This window comes from Uloborus diversus, chromosome 10, assembly GCF_026930045.1.
Source record: "Uloborus diversus isolate 005 chromosome 10, Udiv.v.3.1, whole genome shotgun sequence".
Classification (NCBI taxonomy): Eukaryota; Metazoa; Arthropoda; class Arachnida; order Araneae; family Uloboridae; genus Uloborus; species Uloborus diversus.
Window position 1 is genome coordinate 108769335 of NC_072740.1, and position 18105 is coordinate 108787439.

Below are 18105 nucleotides of genomic sequence, written 5' to 3' on the forward strand. Positions count from 1 at the left end.
AACGACCAGTGGTAAAAGTCCCAACTTTGTTCCTATGAACTCTATGTTAATTTGCTTTCATTATAACGATCTTTTTGTATCGTCTAATCCAATACAGCGACCGAATTCAGCGGACGCTATTTCTGGTGTTCTTTCCAATAAACAAATTTGTAGCTTGAAATGACTTTGATTATTGTTTACGGACATCTGCCTGAAGTTTTCAATGTCAAATCGAACTTTGAGAGGGGTGGAGAGATTACCATTCACCACTGCTAGCACAGAAAAAATAATGGGAGGAAAAATCGAGAAATTTCCAGATTCCTAAGAAAAGGGAGTTGACAGATGTGTTGGTAGTTTGGTGTTTGAATCTAGTGGTTTTTAAAATTTGGGGTTCTCAAGGGACTTTTAAATGCTTCTTTGAAAAGCAAGAAAAACACAATTTATCACCTATATCTGAAACAGAAAATAATGTTTCGCAAAAATCACTTCTGTCAAAAAGGCAAACATCTGTCTGGTTTTATCTTCAGAAAATGTTGTGGTAGTAGTAGCAGATTTGCAAGTGTGTAACATTTTCTACTTTAAAATTTGTTTAATATTCTGTCATAATATTTTGCACACGATTTTTCTAAAAAATTCCTATGATAAAAATAATTTGGGCATTTAACTGGAATGTTTGAAAAAGTACCATTTTTTTCGGAACAGCGGGGCATGCATGATGACCGTGTATATATTTTTTAATTATACCTCTTATAACGACCACTCGTTATAAAGACCTTTTTCTCTGGGACGGAGATGGTCGTTATATCGAGCGTCGACTGTATATATATATATACAGAAAAAATTCATACCAAAGGACACGCAATGTCATTTTTTTCTTTATTTACTTCATATTATTCATGTAATTGCAATCAAAACATCGAAAATACAACTTTTATCATTATGGACTCTACATTGAATTTTTCTTCAATAGAGACTTGAACTGAATTTCAAGCCAAAACTGGTACTTTGAACAAATAAAATAAAGGATTATCTCTAATACATATAATAATTTTAATCAAAAAGTGCATTCGTTAAAAAATTATAAGTTGTGAAAATGGTGATTGTAGAGTCCGTAACAATAATTAGAAGAAAAGTTTTGTTAAAATTTTTATTTATGCATTTTATGTCACTAAATTGAATATTTTCGAATTCCACCTATGGTGTTACAATATTCTAAAATAAGTTACATGAAAATTTAAATTTGGTATTTTTTATTTATTTTCTAACTTTGGTTACGGATTATACAAAACGTTACAGACTCTACATTTGGCAACTGTTTCAACACAGCTCTTTCTTTTCCAAAATGCTTGAACATCTTGAATAGAAAAAAAAAAAGAATAAAAGTAACCCTTTAAAGGGAATTACAACTTATACTTAAAAAAAACTTTTGACTTTCAGAAGAATTTTGACTGCACAAGTACAAGTGTATACGGGGAGTCAGGGCACATTGATCTGGCTCTCTACCTTTCTTCTTTTTTTTTATCTCATCATAAAATTCAATTAGTAGTTTTATTTTCTACCATGAGTTACAATAAATATTTCTCATCATCCCAGAAAATTTTCAATTCATAACCTTTTTTCACATTAATATTTTCAGAGAACTTTGGGAAGTGAACCAACTTGACAGTCCCGGGGTGACCACATTACAAAAACAACTTCTATTACAATTTCAATGTTAAAATATTATCCAACATTTGTACCAAACAAATGTTGTTTTGCGATTAGAATCAAAAACCAAAGTTTAAAGATCAATATAATTAAAATTGACCAACATCTACTGTTACATTTTTTCAAGAATCAGCACAATTTGTGTTTTTAGCAACTTCAATTGCTAATACTGGAGTATTGATTTTTTAATTGTTTTTAAAGTTTTTATGGGTTTTCTAAAAGTGAACCAACATACCCCAGGTTCTTTGTCTAAAAAAAGTTGTCCTGATTTTTTTCTTTACAACAAAAAATAAACTGCTAATACTTAAGAACTAAAGAACTTATTTTAGTAGAAGAATTCAATTTATTGCTTCATTCTTCAAAAAAACCATTTAAAAAAATAAAATTGCTTGGTTATGAAAGTTAATCAAAAATAGCACTGCCAAAGTAACAGTTTCTGAAATTTGTTTAAAATAACTGTACCATATGATTTCATTATAGGAATTGTAGAACTACAGGCGCTACTTTTTGTTGGTCGTAAATTTTTTTTTAAAAAAACGTATTAAAATTATCAAGGCCGGTCTAACGAGCCTCAATTTCCCCTATTATCTTATGGGATGTTGACTGATCTGGTGGTCTCGAATTCCAGTATATTTCCAGTGTGACATTTGAAAAATGTCTTGTGTTATATTTTACAAAAAGAAAAAAAAATCACTTTCACGATAAAATAAAGGAACAAAGTAAGGCATGTCAGATGTCATTTAATATTAGGGGCATTAAACGAAAATATAAGATGTTTCGTGCCATACATGACCGATCATACATTTAGTTAAATGCAATTATTTAAACCGGAAATTAAGAAAATTTTGTTGCTTAAAAATATATGTGATTCCTGAAGCAAAAAATGGTGCCTCTTTTAATTGAATTAACAGAAAAGTAACGTAATTTTAAAAATGCAATTTAAAAAGTTTCGGCTTAAAAACTTCTTTTCCCTAACATGTCCCTCCCCCCCCCCCTCTTAAAATTTATCCAGAAATTTCAACTTACCGAAGATAATCCGGTATTGATTACTTCAAATAATCAAGGTTCTATAAGAGTAAAATTGTTAGAAAAATTTGCATGAAAACCTATCATTTCTAATAAATTCAAGACTGAAGAAATCAACATATCACTTGGTCTGTTCCAACAGGAGGCCACCTTTAATCTGGTACCCCCCCCCCCCCCAGGGCTTGGGAGCTCCTCCCCTAGATATCCCACAGACCCCCTCCCCCATAATATCAAGAACCTCCCCCCATAAAGATGAGAAAATTACCCCACAAAACCAGGGTTTCTATTTTGTCTACTTTTTTGTAAAAAGTCCGGGACGCTGGAAGAAACCGGACAAAACTGAACGAAATGAAAAATCAACTGATTATACATACATAAATTTATTGTTATGGTGTAATAATATTAGTATATTACTCTAATACATTTTCTATTGCAAATTAATCACTTAATTAAAATAGGATCATTATTAGCTTTAGAATTTCATAAATCTAAAAAAAAATTTAATCACACATTAGTGCAGCTAATTTTAGATCATAATTTACTTAAAAGTAATAGAATTCAACAATGTGAAAATACTATTGGGCATGATTAGACTATTATATACAATAGTAGAAAATAAACTCAATGGGAAAGTCAAATGAAATGCTTGGAAACATACATACAAAACAAAGATTTATAGACTAAAAACATTTTATAAATGTTATATTTTTCGAGTTTTTATTGATGTCACCCCATAGTAAAATATTTATGTACTCGCATATTTTATGGATATGTTAACGTCATACAAATTAAGAAAAATTACTACTTTAGTTGGTTTGTGGGTACTCAGAACAGTGTACCGGAAGACGCTATAATAGGCAAGAGGGTAGATAGCTTTAAAAGGGCCATTAATCTTCATTGGGGACTAATAAATTGACTAGGGGAACAGCCTAGTCAGAGCCTGTTGCTGATCATCACATTTGTGTTTGTATTGCAAGAACAGATTTCACTTCAAGCCAACATTTATTTTACTAGTATCAAGTAGTTTTTCTTTTATTTTTTTTTAAGTATGATTTTTAATGTTTTGAAACTCCAACCTTTAAAAACTTTTTATTTCTACTTTTTAATTTCATAAATGCACTTATCATGGGCAATGAACCTCCACGTCACAGATAAACATAAAATTTACAGCTGATGTGCTTGTTTTATAAATGCTATTACATGCATTATAATTTATTTTAACACTCATTTGATTTATTAACACACTTGCATAAACTTCAACTGATCTTACTTTTTTTTATTTTCACTTGAAAATATTTTACCATCAATTGTTTATATACAGATTTACGTATGCTACCTTTATATTAAAATATCACTTGAAAAGGAAAAAGCTATATAATTATTTATTATTTTCAAACTTCAAATTTTTAACTCAAAACTTTCAGTTTACTGATAAAGTGGACAAAATGGACGAAATGACATTTTGTCCAGGACGGTTTTTTCCAGGATTTTTCCCGTGATTTTGGGTGGAGAAAATACGACAACCTTGCTCAAAACACCCCCTAAAAAAAACTTCAATGGCACAGTCGGCAGCATGCCCCCTCCCCTCCCCCAGGTGGGCACCCCTTACATATATGATGAAGAAATAGCCATAACAGTTGATTCCATCATTGTAACTATTGAACAATGAGGTAGTATTGTTGTTGTTTAGACTCTATAAACAATAATTCAAACAATACTCAAACGTGACAAATATGTAGAGTCCATAACATGTTCATAAACATGCAGTTCTTTAGTAAATAATTCCGTAAGAAACATTTTTTTACCCTTTTAAAAATTATTTTGGTGCTTAATGTACTATAGATAAACTGAGACATAGTAGAAAACATTCATTAAGTAAGAATAGTATTACTTTCACAGAAAATTTGAAGATAGTTTAAGCAAAAATGTCCATGCCTTTTGAGTGTAGTCTGTAACATGCTATATATCTTCCTATCACTTTAGAATTTCAACACAAATCTAAACTTTTTTTCCCAATGCTATGACATAAGTACACATAGGACTAATCATTTACAAAAAGTTTAACTTGACTATTTGCACTAAACATGAGTAGGAGTCTAAAACATCCTTTTGAAGTATAGAGTCCGTAACAGCCAAATACCGTGAAATGCATTGCGTTCTTTCTTAGGCCAACTTTAAATTGATGCAGCCAATTAGTGTTTCCAATTTCTTTTTTAACTTAAGAGTTTCGGCTAATTTGCCAAAATTGATGTTAATCAACTGTATCATATCTTTAAATGAGTTATGTTTATTTAACCAACCTTTATATGTAAAAGTAAAATATGTAACTATAGGCTTTCAATTAATTTAACAGATGTAATTGTTGTTTTTTCTTTTAAAGTTTTCCGTCATACAGATTTAAAAGATAGTAAATATCACATAAGTGGATCCATTTCCAAAAAAAAAAAAAAAATCCTATAAAAAATTTGTACTTTTTCAAGTAAAACCCTCTTACCCCTTTTTTAGATATGTACTTGGTTTAATTTAAACAAATGAGGGATGATCCACTTATGTCTTATTATGGGGTAAGTGAGACACCCACATGTTTTTTTTTTTTTTTTTTAACATAGTCGTTAAGAATATTCAGCATTATTTCAGAAAGAAGGATGAAATTTTGTTTATAAATAAAATCAAATATAAAATAAGACAATAAGTTTAAATCACGGTTGGCAAGATTTTGGACACTACGGTAAAACCCCCTTTTTTTTACCGTCTTGTCCAAAACCCTTGCGTCCAAAACTGTTTGAAAGTGTCCAAAACTATATTTTTTAGAAAAATTGTAAAAATGTATCAAAGTAATGTTTTATATTGAACATTTATTCATTGAGAACATTCAATTTATTTATGCAGCTGATTTTAATCCAGTTAAATAGAAGTTGAATTCTTGATTAAAATATCAATTTGTATGCATAAGATAATTTAGTTTTTTTTTTAACATTAGTAAACAAATTTCCTTATGTTTATGCATGTGTGCAAATGAAAGCAGGGTTAACAAGATTCTTACCATCCTGTTTAAAACCTTTGTGTTCAAAACTGTCAAAAACTACTTTTTGAGAAACTATATTTTGTGAGAAAATATTAGAAACAGAACAAAATGCGTCAAAATTATTTTTTTGACTATTTAATACATTTATTCAATGTGAACATTCAAGTTTTAAATTTTTATGTAACTTATTTATGCAGCTGATTTTAATCTAGTTACATAGAAATTAAATTCTTCATTAAAAATTTCAATTTGTATGCAGAAGTTTTTCTTTCCATAAACGAAATTTTTCGACATTTATGCATGTGTGTAAAAGAAAGTGTTCAAAATATAGTGCAATAATTGACTTAAATCCAATAATTACAATTTTTTGTAGTTACAGAATGTATTATATTAAAAATATGAATTAAAAAAAGAATAGCACAAGTTTTATAACATTAGTGTCTGATCATTAATTTCTCGTTCTTTAATCTATGATTTAAAAAATAATTAAACCTCATTAATATCTATATTTATACATTACGAATAGTGCAGTAAATAAGAATTGATTAGATTACACCGCTTTAGCTTTAGCATAGTTTTGGACAGTTTCAGACACTTTTGGATGTTAAAACCACCTGTCCTATCCTAAACCAGTTTTTGACAGTCCAAAACCCAACTTTGGTTTAAGTATTTTTATTTCATAACTTTCGTATAAGGTTTCAAAAATGAACTGTTCTCAAAAGCGGTCTCGCTTATCTCAACCAACCCTTATTCAACTGCAGTTAAATACTTTTCTGATAAAAGCATTGCTAACACATATCAGTGATTTCATTGAAATACAACAGGCTTTTAAATTTAAATAAAATCCCTAAACACTGTTATTAAATTGAGTCATTTATGCATATAAAGCAATCAAAAGCTTTTATTTGAATGTACAGTGAAATGAAAATGAGAGACAAAAAAAAAAAAACTGAATAGTGTATTGTATGTTCATTTAAATAACACATACACTTGTAATGGTTATTAGTAGGCATGTGGTTGAAAAAATTTATCAAGGCATCCCCCAATGCTTTTCATTATTAATAGGGTTTAAATGTACTTACACATGTGAAACAAGTTAGATATTACATAAGTAAATTTTGATAACATGCTGTAATAGTTAATATGATACATAAAAAAATGTGTGCTTTCAAATCACAAAAAAAAAAATTAAAGCTTAACACTGCTATTAAAATTACTATCACTTTTGCAGATAAAACAATCATTAGCTGTTAATTACATTTAAACATTTAAGTTTATTTGCATTTAAATGATAATAATAATAATGAAGAGGCTGAATGCTTTGTGTTCATTAAATAACATCATCAAAATATTGCAGCTGCAGAGAACATAAAGCAGAGAAAAATGGCAGAGTGCCAGAAGTTAAAGATTGAAAGTAACTTAAAATACCTAAAAAAAGTTGCCTTTGCCCCTTTAAACTTTGCTTCACTATTGAATCTGCATTTTTTGAAATGAAATTAAATGCATTTGTTTATAAAACCCAAACTACTTCACTACGTACGAGGAAGGTTGTGAGGGTCAACCACCAAACCAAAACTAATATTTGCCTTTATGAGGGAGGTTATAATTACAAATACAAATGTGGCAACCAGCAACAGGCACTGGGCCCAGCTAAGCTGGTCCTAGTCAGTTTATTAGTCCCCAATGAAGATCAATGCCTTCTTAAAGCTATCCACCCCCTTGCTCATTATCGCCTCTTCCAGTAAGCTGTTCCAAATGCCCACGACCTTACTAAAGTAGTAATTTCCAGGTTAGCTTGAGATTTGAATAGTTTAAAACAATCACCACTTGTCCTACTTTCTGTGCAAAAGTTTAACCTGTTAAGGGGGGGGAAACCAGTTCAGGAGGCAGACATTTAACTGTTAATCGAGATTTTTTTTTAACAGAAAAGAAATAATCAGAATTTCTTTAAATGTGGAGGATTTTTTTTATTCATCTTTTGAAGTACACTAGGGGTGCCCACCTAGGGGGGTCATGGTGCAGATTGTGCCATTCAAATTGTTAGGGGGGTTGTTTTGAGGGGTATTTTTCTCATTTGAGGAGGGGTTTCATGCTTTTGGGGGAGGTCTTTATGATCTTAAGGGAGTATGCCCAGCTTAGCGGGGGGGGGGGGGGGGGAGGGGATTCCCTGAATACACCTTGTAGCTATGGCTAATTTACACTCATACACTTATCATAAATATCATATTTACAGCATACATGTATACCAGGGGTTCCCAAACTTTTCTGCCTCACATCAAGCACCCTTTGAAGAATAACAATAATGTCACGGAACCTCAGCCTGTCACTGTAATATATACGTATATTTGTACGTATGTATTGATACCATGAACACCCCTCGCCTCTTCCTACAGCAGTCACTTTGAGAATCCCTGGCGTATACTGTTACGGTATTTTTCTTTACCATCAATTTTAAATGATGAGAATTTAGTTATCAGGAAATTTTTATATTTAGATGAAGTTTCGCTGAAAAAAAAGGATTCTACACACAAAAAAAAAACGTTATTAATACAAAATCTGCTTGAGTTCATCCTTGAATGAATGCAAACAATTTCTAGCCATGAAGACAATAATTAGTCTCTCTAAATTAATATTAAAAACTACGAGCTAGACTTATTCTCGTTGTCATGACAATCTAAAAAATCAAAGGAACCTCAAATATGGCCAAGGACAAAAAGCAATTTGTCATTTCTCCCCCCCCCCCCCTTTCGGGAAAAAACAATTCAAAGCATCGCCAAGAAGAAAACTGATCAAAGTATTGTTTGAAAAAATGTTTTGACCAGCTTGAACAAATAATAATCCCATGAATTTTGGTTTAACAAAGAAAAAAACTTTTAAAGACGCCTCAAAATTCTGAAACAAATTAAATAACACCGTAATTAAAGACAAAAACAAATTGGTAGAAAATTTGAAGCAGTTTAAAAGCATGTAACAATCAAGAAATTATTAAAAAGAAAACCAGCAAAAAACATATGCCAAACTAATAAGAAATATGCAGCAAAAGCTGAATCATTAGCCAAACTAAGCTGATTCCATAAAATGCGAAAAACATTTTCACAACTAAGATCAACTCTAGAGAAATTTTGGATTTTTTTTTTCTTTTAACTTTTATTTAAATTCAAACATTGGTTGAAATTTGAATAATGTAAAGTTATGGGAGACTTGTTTACTTGCTGACATAACTCATAAATAAATGTATTTCTAAAAATCAGGAATAAGAAACCCCTATAACTATCCAGAATCACTTAGAAAAATAATAATAATAATTAAATAAATAAAACATTAGAACAAATGAGTTCAAAATTTAGATACAAATAAAGCAATTTAAACTAAACAACAATCACTCATTTTTAAAATTCGTTATTTGAAGGGAGCAATCAAGTGGGCAAAAGTTAGTAAAGAGGCCTATCTGATGTTTTGCAGTGGACTCTAAAATTGATAGATCCGGGCCTGATAAAAAAAAAATGCTAATTAATTGAAAAATTTCAAAAAAATCTGAGATGATGAGAAGTACAGTAGAACTACAACTATACAAAATCCAATTCCCTGATTATCCAAATTGATTTCAGAAAAATAAACTTAAAGTAAAAACGTACTTTGATTCGCAAAATAATAATTTTGTTAACCCGGGCTATTATCCTTCCTTCCGTGAAGTTAGTCAAACATCTTACTTTGTTACAGTGGATGTTCAGCAAGCAATGATATATTCATTTTCAATATAATCCTACGTGCTGTTGTAATACAGAACAGCATTTGTAAAAAAATTTAGCAATTAAAGTATTACATTATATATCTAATTAAGAGCACTCTTTCTTTAAAAATAACTTATCCCTTTTATTTTCAACATTCATACATTAATTGATTAAAATAGACCCATTTTTTAGGAAAATCCAGTTATAGGAATTTAAAATTATCTGAATGAGGTTCCGATTCCTACATCAATAGGGGACCGATCCCTATTGATTCGGATTAATTGGAGTTCTACTGAATTCTTAGTTGAACATAGTTGAACTCTTAGTAGAAAAACAAACTGCTCATACTTTTTTGATATAAGATAAAAAATTAAAAGTAGAAAAGTGAACCAAAGTGCCTGAACTCCCCTATACATAGCCAGCGTTCCAAGAATGGATGGTGTCAGCCCCCCTCCCTCTCCTTCCAAAAAAAGAAACTTCTAATTTTTATATAAGCATCAAGTTCATCCTGTTTCCAGAACTAAATAATTTTTATTTATGTGGCATAAAGAAAGTTAAAGCAAGTTGTTATACATGTAAAGACGCATAACTTACGAACACTTTTCTTTAAAATTTACCCCAGATAGGTGCGTCAACGGATCCTCCCCACAATATTATGCTCCATTATATCAAAACAGATTCTTGGATTCATTCATGCATGCTACAAAATCTTATTTTTCCTTGCACACTTGTTTGGCTTTTTTTTTCAAATCTCTCTTATTTTCTTTAGTGTTAAAATAGGTTTCCGTTTATTTTTGGTTGCCTTTTTTAAGTCACCAAAATATTAAAAGTCATCAACAACCGTTTCATTTCAAGATTTTCCAGAGGGGATCAAAGTGCATGTTTTGTCAAAAAAACAAAAGCCCCACCCACATAAATGGAAATACATCGATTCCTCACACCTGGGGGTGGAGTCAATTGCTCCCTTATGACCGTCACTCTCCCCCCCCCCCAAAATGACGGGTCATGAACCCTTTAATTGTTATAACTTCATAGGTTAAGGATGTGCTACAGCCCTTGCGACATCATTAATAAGTTTTATTCATTGTTTTTTTTCCCTATTTAAGATGGATTTTCATGACTAAATTTAATGCTTTTTTGGTTTTAGTTTCACAAATACTTCTTTACAGATATTTTTTTGGTTGTGGAATCCTTTAAAGGTGTATTTTTCACAGCTTATTTTTGATTTCATAATTTTTTGCACCTTCATCTTTCCTTCAATTTGAAGGAGACAATTAATACTGTCAGGCATATATAAATGTTCAGTAATTATTTTGAAAGCACAGTCGAGTCTCGACTTACGCGAGGCATGTGTTCTAATACCCCTCTTAATTACGTAATGTTCCTTATAAAAGTATCTTCCCATCAGTAAATAAAATTTATAGTAATAACTATAGTAGTAATAACTATTCTTACCTAATGAATGTTTTCTACTATGTCTCAGTTTATCTATAGTACATTTAAGCACCAAAATAATTTTTAAAAGGGTAAAAAAATGTTTCTTACAGAATTATTTACTAAAGAACTGCATGTTTATGAACATGTTACGGACTCAACATATTTGTCACGTTTGAGTATTGTTTGAATTATTGTTTATAGAGTCTAAACAACAACAATACTACCTCATTGTTCAATAGTTACAATGATGGAATACCCCTCTTAATTACGTAATGTTCCTTATAAAAGTATCTTCCCATCAGTAAATAAAATTTATAGTAATAACTATAGTAGTAATAACTATTCTTACCTAATGAATGTTTTCTACTATGTCTCAGTTTATCTATAGTACATTTAAGCACCAAAATAATTTTTAAAAGGGTATTATACTCAACAAGCCGACTACAAAAAATTACTCTTTTTTTACATTTTTCTATGCAAGGGAAGAAACGTGTCATTTTCAGTTGCAAGCTTTTGGATTTCGCAAATTTTTTAGACAACTATGGCAAAAAAATCCAAATAATGTTGGTCTACAGTTTCAGTTGCAAAAAAAAAAAAAATGCTCAAAACATTAACAGGTTGAGCAAAAATTGAAGGTCAAGGACTAAGATATTTTGTTTCGTCATCAATATCGGAAGAGGAGTCTACAGTCAAGTTGTTCTCAACAAGGACTTTCAAATTGTGTAGAAAATACCAAAGCTCATAAGACACTTCTTTGTACGTGTTCAAAATCAAAAATTCGTTTCAAATAAATCCATCCTTTAGATCAGGTTCGTTTACGAATGATAGGGTGTCTCTCTCACATTTTCACCAGAAAATCTTGAAATAGAAATTTTTGGATTGCTATTAGACGATTCTCTAGCATTTAGGGATTGTTACAAGCGATTGAAATTGCATAGGACTTCAGTTTGGACCCTTTAAAAGGTTTGCTACAACGAGGGGATCGCTATATCCCAGGTTCGCTACAGCGAGGTTCGACTGTATCAACAAAATTTTTTAGAAACATACCAAATTCGTTTAGACCCTTTTAAACACTGCTCAAACTGCTTTAAACTATTCCTCAACTATACATTCCTCTTTCTTACATAAAAAAGTGAACTTTTACTGCATTTAAAAATAAATAAACATTTTATTCAACATAAAATACTTCTAAGGTGCACAAAATGATTGATCAAAGGGAGGGAGAGACATAAACAGCATAGTAAGTACAGTATATGTAATAATAATAAAATGCTGCACTATGACTGTGTGTAGAAACAGTAATAATATTTATGACTTAAAAAAATGAAGATGATGATGACTTATGCTCCATGATCAAATAGTTATTCTTATCTATATATTTTTAATGCAATTGCTTTTCGCCTTTTCTTTTAAAATATTTTCATTTATGGTAACATACATCTTCTTGATACAAGAGCAGCTTCCATTTTCATAACATTTACTTTGCTTAGACATTACTCTGTGAGCTTCTATTGAAACTATTCAAACTAAGTTCTGAATTTCTATGGATATTTTTTTCATGACAATTTAACTGTACTGTCCGTTCTTGAAAGCAAAGACTATCACTCAGGAAAGATTCCATTTCAAAAAGGGGCCAAGGTTGAGGATGGGAACTTACCACTCGCACTTGCTGTCTTTGAACACGTTATTTTGAACTTTTTACTTTCCCTCCTTATTTTGATAAAATCACAGCAGACCTGACGCATGCGCAAATTAGCGCTAAGTCTCGGCTTAGGAAAACAAACAGTACGAATGGAAGATTCACTCACTCAAACTTATTGCGTCTTGCTACCGTTGACACACTTTTTAGTTGTTCAAGCGTATTGAGAATCTTAACCTTTTCTTTAATAATCAGAAACTTTCTCTTTTACTTTTAAGAATGACAAACTCCTGATGAAACAGCGACAGCACGCTATAGTGCCATTATATTTTATCAACTTTAATATTTAGAATTAAAAAAAAGAATTAAAAAAATGCTGATTATTTATTTGATACATAAACAAAGTGATGTGGGCTATTAATTCACTTTAGCTCTAAAATTATTTACCTGTAAAAAACTCACACTATAGCCATTTGGCGTACGTCAAATAGCGTTGCAGCGAGAGTCGACTGTATTTTGAATTCCATGCTTTGATTAAATAAATGCTAGCACATCAAGTTTCATAATTTTAGTTTAATATAGTGCACCTCAAGATTTCTGATGCTTTTCCTTGGACAAATCCACTTCAAAACTGGTTGAAACGAAGAGAAGCAAAGGGTTGCTATGATCAAGTGTTGGAAAAACAAGTTTTTTTAAGGACTCCGTTTACTTGATATAAGAATAAAATTTCAATTGAAAACTTGCTCAAGGCACATTAGAGTACCCATAATTGTCTTCTGATTTCCTTATTGTATTTACAGCCCTGACCATTTCCGACAAATTCTACATTTTTGACTCTTCCACCCAGTACTGACAATCCTGAGGAGCACTATATTAAAAAGAATGAGTTTACTTAAGGATCTACACAAGCCCGGCATTTTGAATTTTTCCAGTAGGGGAGGGAGAGGAGCAAAGCAGGTACAATCATTGCAACTTTAAAAGGAACACAAAAAACATATACACTTTTATGCAAAAACATTGATTTTTTCAAGCCGGGGGGGGGGGGGGGGCCAATTGACCGCCTTATTTGACCACTTAGATGGTCTTTTACACCTTCGTTTACTTTTCAATTAAGTTCTTTAAGCAGGGGTCTGTCCAGGATTTTTCACAGGGTCCGTTTTTTGTGAAAAAACAAATAATTTTGTGAAAAATGAATTAATTTTGTGAAAAATCAAAAAATTTCGCAAAAAAAAAAAAAAAAAAAAAAAAAAATTTGTTAAAACGAAATTTTAGAATTTAGAGATGGCACAAAATGCATCAATTAAACTTAAAGTTGAGTGTTTACCTCTTCTATGTCGAAAAAATCATTCTGGAGTGTTTTTCTGATATTTGCCGGGGGGGGGGGGGCATCGCTCTTTCAAGTATATATATTTATCTACCATTCTACATTATGTTAAATTATACTAGAAATATTTCTGTACAGTATTTAAAATAATTGTAACAAAAATATAAATAAATAAAATAAAATTCAGAATAGGGTTCAGCATTCAACTTTTTGACCCAAGACACTCTTAAAAAGCACAGAATTTCATTTAAAACTTATAAATTCCGTGATTTTAAAAATAATCAAAAAGATATTTCAATTGTTTTTACCTCTTAACAAAGCGTAATAATCATCAAAAATTCGAAAAATCGGATTCCCATAGCGGATGCAAAGAGATCGCAATTCTCAAAGTGAAAGGCATCAAAAGCATAAAAACGGCTTGTAAAAGAAATATTTTTGATAAAATTATTTTAAAATTGCATTTTAGAGTCCTATGATAAACATATCATTAATATCTGTGGACACAGTTGACCCAAAAAATAAGTAAATAAATAAATAAATAAAATAAAATAAACCATCTATTCAGCATTTTAATTTTTGACTCATAACAGAAAATGGAATTTTGCTTTAAAAACTTGAAATGAGAGTTCTAACAGAAATAAAGAGACTTTTCAGTTATTTGAATCCTAATAAAGCGAAGTTAGCCTGAAAAAAGAACAAAATATGATTCTCATATTGGATGTTAAAAAATTGCATTTTTTAAAATGTAGACATCTAAAGAAAAAAAAATGGTAATTAAAAGAGTTTATTTAAAGTTAATCATCCTTGTGTGTGTGTTAGCATCGAAAAATCAAAACCCATATAATTTTCTCCCAAAATAACAACTAAACATTGCACTGCACCATAAAAACGCAAATATTAACAGCTGGCAAAATGATGAGAATATTTTCTAATCAAGTCATTATAAAGGTTCAACGCCAGACGCTAAGTGGTGATAATTTTGAAGTTGGTAACCCTATCTGAAGCGATCATATTTTTTTCCTCACCCTTACTATCCCTTTGCAGTTCTAAGTTTATTTCGCAGATATATATTAATTTACTGAATATATATTATTACTGTTTATTAAATCATCAGCGGGGGGGGGGGGGGATAAAAGTGCTTACCAATGCCTTTTCAGAAAAGTTTACAACAACACCGCTGCTAATTAGCTGTGGTAAAACAAACAAGCATTGTATTTATTTGTCAGTAGTAATTATTTATCGCTTGCAGGAGCATCGCAAGAGTGCCCATTTTTTTTTTCAAAATTAGCCGATTTTGTATAAGCTGATCAATCTAATTTGACTTTTAAAAAGGTTTCAAAAATTATCTGTTTATACACAGAAATATGCGTTAGTTTGCTTTCAGATTTGCTCTTTCAATAAACAATTTGTGACAGATCCGATCTTGTTTATCAGAATTTTGTGAAGGGTCCGTTTTGTTTGATCGAGATTTTGTGAAAGGTCCGTTTTGTTTGATCGGGATTATGTGAAAGGTCCGTTTTGGTTGATCGGATTTTTGTGAAGGGTCCGTTAACGGACTCAAATATCCTCTGGCCAGACCCCTGTTAAGGGTAAAATAAAAAATTCCACTGGGCAAATAAAATCCTTAATTTGTTTTAGTTAAACTAATAGTAAACAGAGTAGCGATGAATAGGAACAATGTTCCCATGCTTTGAAACATTGAACCCACCATATGGAATCAAGAAAATACAAACTATACCGAAAAATGATGAAGAAAAAAGAACATTGAGATGCTGCTTACAAGTTGTTGTTTTCTTTTTTAATTTAGCAATACACACACAAATATTAGAACGAATAACAGTCACAACATAATCTTTCCTAATTAATCTCACAGCATTAGCTGGAAGCTTAAATGTAGAATTCAAAAGTAGGACTTCACTATAAAATAAATCTGTTAAGCTGGAGCTGGCTTTTTCAAAGTCAAACAAAAAAAAGGTTTTCCCTAGAAACATACATACAAATTTGTAAACATGCCTTTAAATTTCGAACAAAAATTTTAAAAATTTGTCCTAAGTTATTTTTAAAAAATGCTGATATTGCAAATTTTCGATTTATTCAAGGTGGGCAGGTAAACTGGTTGGATTTTCAAAGAAAACCATAAAAAGATAAGGTAAGATATAAAAAAAATTGTATAGGTTGACTACTACATATACAATAACATTTTTTAAAATTTCTAACTAATCATAAAAAAATACTTTTAAAAAGGATTTTTTTAAACATTGATATTATCTAATATGAATATTTTATACGTTTATTTCCAATGTGTGTTACATTTATACCTCCCATTCCCCCTCACAAATTCTGGAAATGAATAAGATAAAAATATAAATGTTTAGTTACAATTGAAAGAATATTTAATAATTGTAAACAATGTTTCTAGGGAAAAGGCTTCTCGAAAACGAATAGATTTTAGTTTCACTCCCATGGAGACTTTTTCGCAAATCAATTTGATAATTCATTTAACAATATGTTAGAAATAATAGGAAATTTCTACAGTAAATTATCATATTTACAGTTAAAAACTAAATGAAACAGATGAATTCTATTAAATTTTAAAGGACATCATAAGGTTGTAAAGCAAATTCAATTATTATAAAGCTGTTAGAGCTATGCGATCAACTCTCGGCATTTTCGGAGAATTTGATGATTCTCGAAAAAATTACTCGTTTAAATCCCGATCGTATTTTCTCTGTAGCTAAAATACATCAAGTATCACCGTGTATACATTCAGTTCAAAATAACAACAGCAAGAGAAATCAACACTCCAAACCAATTTCAATGTAGCATCACTAACTTCATGGGTAATGTTTGACTGCAATCCATACAAATTCTAAAAGTACTTTCCTACCAACATCATTTCACTATTTAAAGTGTAATACAAATTTTAAATATTAATAATTGAAAGTAATTATTGACTTACAAGGAACTGAAGAGGCTCAGAAACTCAAAACAACACAAACTCAACCAGACCAGTCGAACTTACATACAAAAATTCACAAACATGTCAAGAATTCCTACGCAAAATTCCACAACCTCTTCACTTCTCATCAACAGGGAAAGTAATGGCCAAGTTAGCATAATTTAAATATTTTACCACGAGTTTAAAGCAATTGAATTTTCACTTTCAAAAACTCCGTTTAAATGATTTTTTGTAGGTTTTTTCTTTCCTGAATTTATGAGAAAAAATTCATTAGATGAGAAAAAGTATAATGTTCGATAGGAGGCGCTGCTCTCAAGAAACATTTAACGCACATAAGTTCTTCTTTCCTTAACTTCCCAATCTAATTTTTTCTGTGTTTTCTACGAAATAAACATTCTCCTCGTAAGTCTCCACAACAAATTGCTTTGAAATAACTGTCAGTTTAGTCTAAAATTGAACATTTTTCTCAACTGAAAAGCGAAAAATACTTACTCTAGAAGAGTAAGCTTTCCCTTAATGAAGAATATTTGTTAAACAATTATGGAAATGTGACATGAATTTCAAATGTTTCGTCTTCAGATTCTAGAAGTGCACGTGCAGAATAGTTAGAATTCTCTCACAGAAACTATGAGGACAGTAAGTTAAAAGCAGCAGTTCGAAACCTAAGGCAAATAGCTCTGACGGGTGCTATCAAGCGAAATGGGAAGATTGGGCGCCGCAGAATGGGCGCCGTCGATTGGGCGCCGCAGATTGGGCGCCCGGAACATTGGGCGCTGAGCACTTTGGGCGCCGGGAACTTTGGGGCCGAGCGTTTTGGGCGCCGAGCATTTTGGGCGCCGAGCACTTTGGGCGCCGGGAACTTTGGGCGCCGAGCATATTGTGCCAAATATTCCCGGGGCCCAAAATGCTCGGTGCCCAATGTTCCAGGCGGCGATATTTTGAAACGCTCTCAATGTTTGCGTTCGCCGAGCTCAACCGGTAGCTACCGGTTAACCGATAACGTGACATCTAATGATCACTTACTTCAATCAACTAATCAACAGATTAATACGGTAACCGATTGATGATAGAACGCAGTAGAGTCCCTTTAGGGATTCTACTGCGCAGCAGTTAGCTACCGGTTACTCAGTGGTCGACCGGTTAAGATCGTCGAACAAAACCAATTACAGTACATTGGCGAAACGAGAAATAAAAACGAGTGCGTTCTATTAAACAGCATGGTAACTTGGATACATTAAAATGTTGGAATTGAATGGGGAAATTTACTTTCGTTTTGTT

At 31.3% G+C, this 18105-nt stretch overlaps 1 protein-coding gene across 1 annotated transcript in view; it reads right to left on the reverse strand.

Annotated features, from left to right (window-relative positions):
• The window catches only part of LOC129231129 (uncharacterized), a 72571-nt gene extending 55648 nt beyond the window's left edge, over positions 1-16923 (reverse strand). Inside the window, exon 1 of the mRNA XM_054865376.1 lies at positions 16828-16923. The gene's annotated coding sequence lies outside the window, so the exon portion shown is untranslated. The remainder of the gene's footprint in view (positions 1-16827) is intronic.
• Between the last annotated feature and the right edge of the window lie 1182 nt (positions 16924-18105).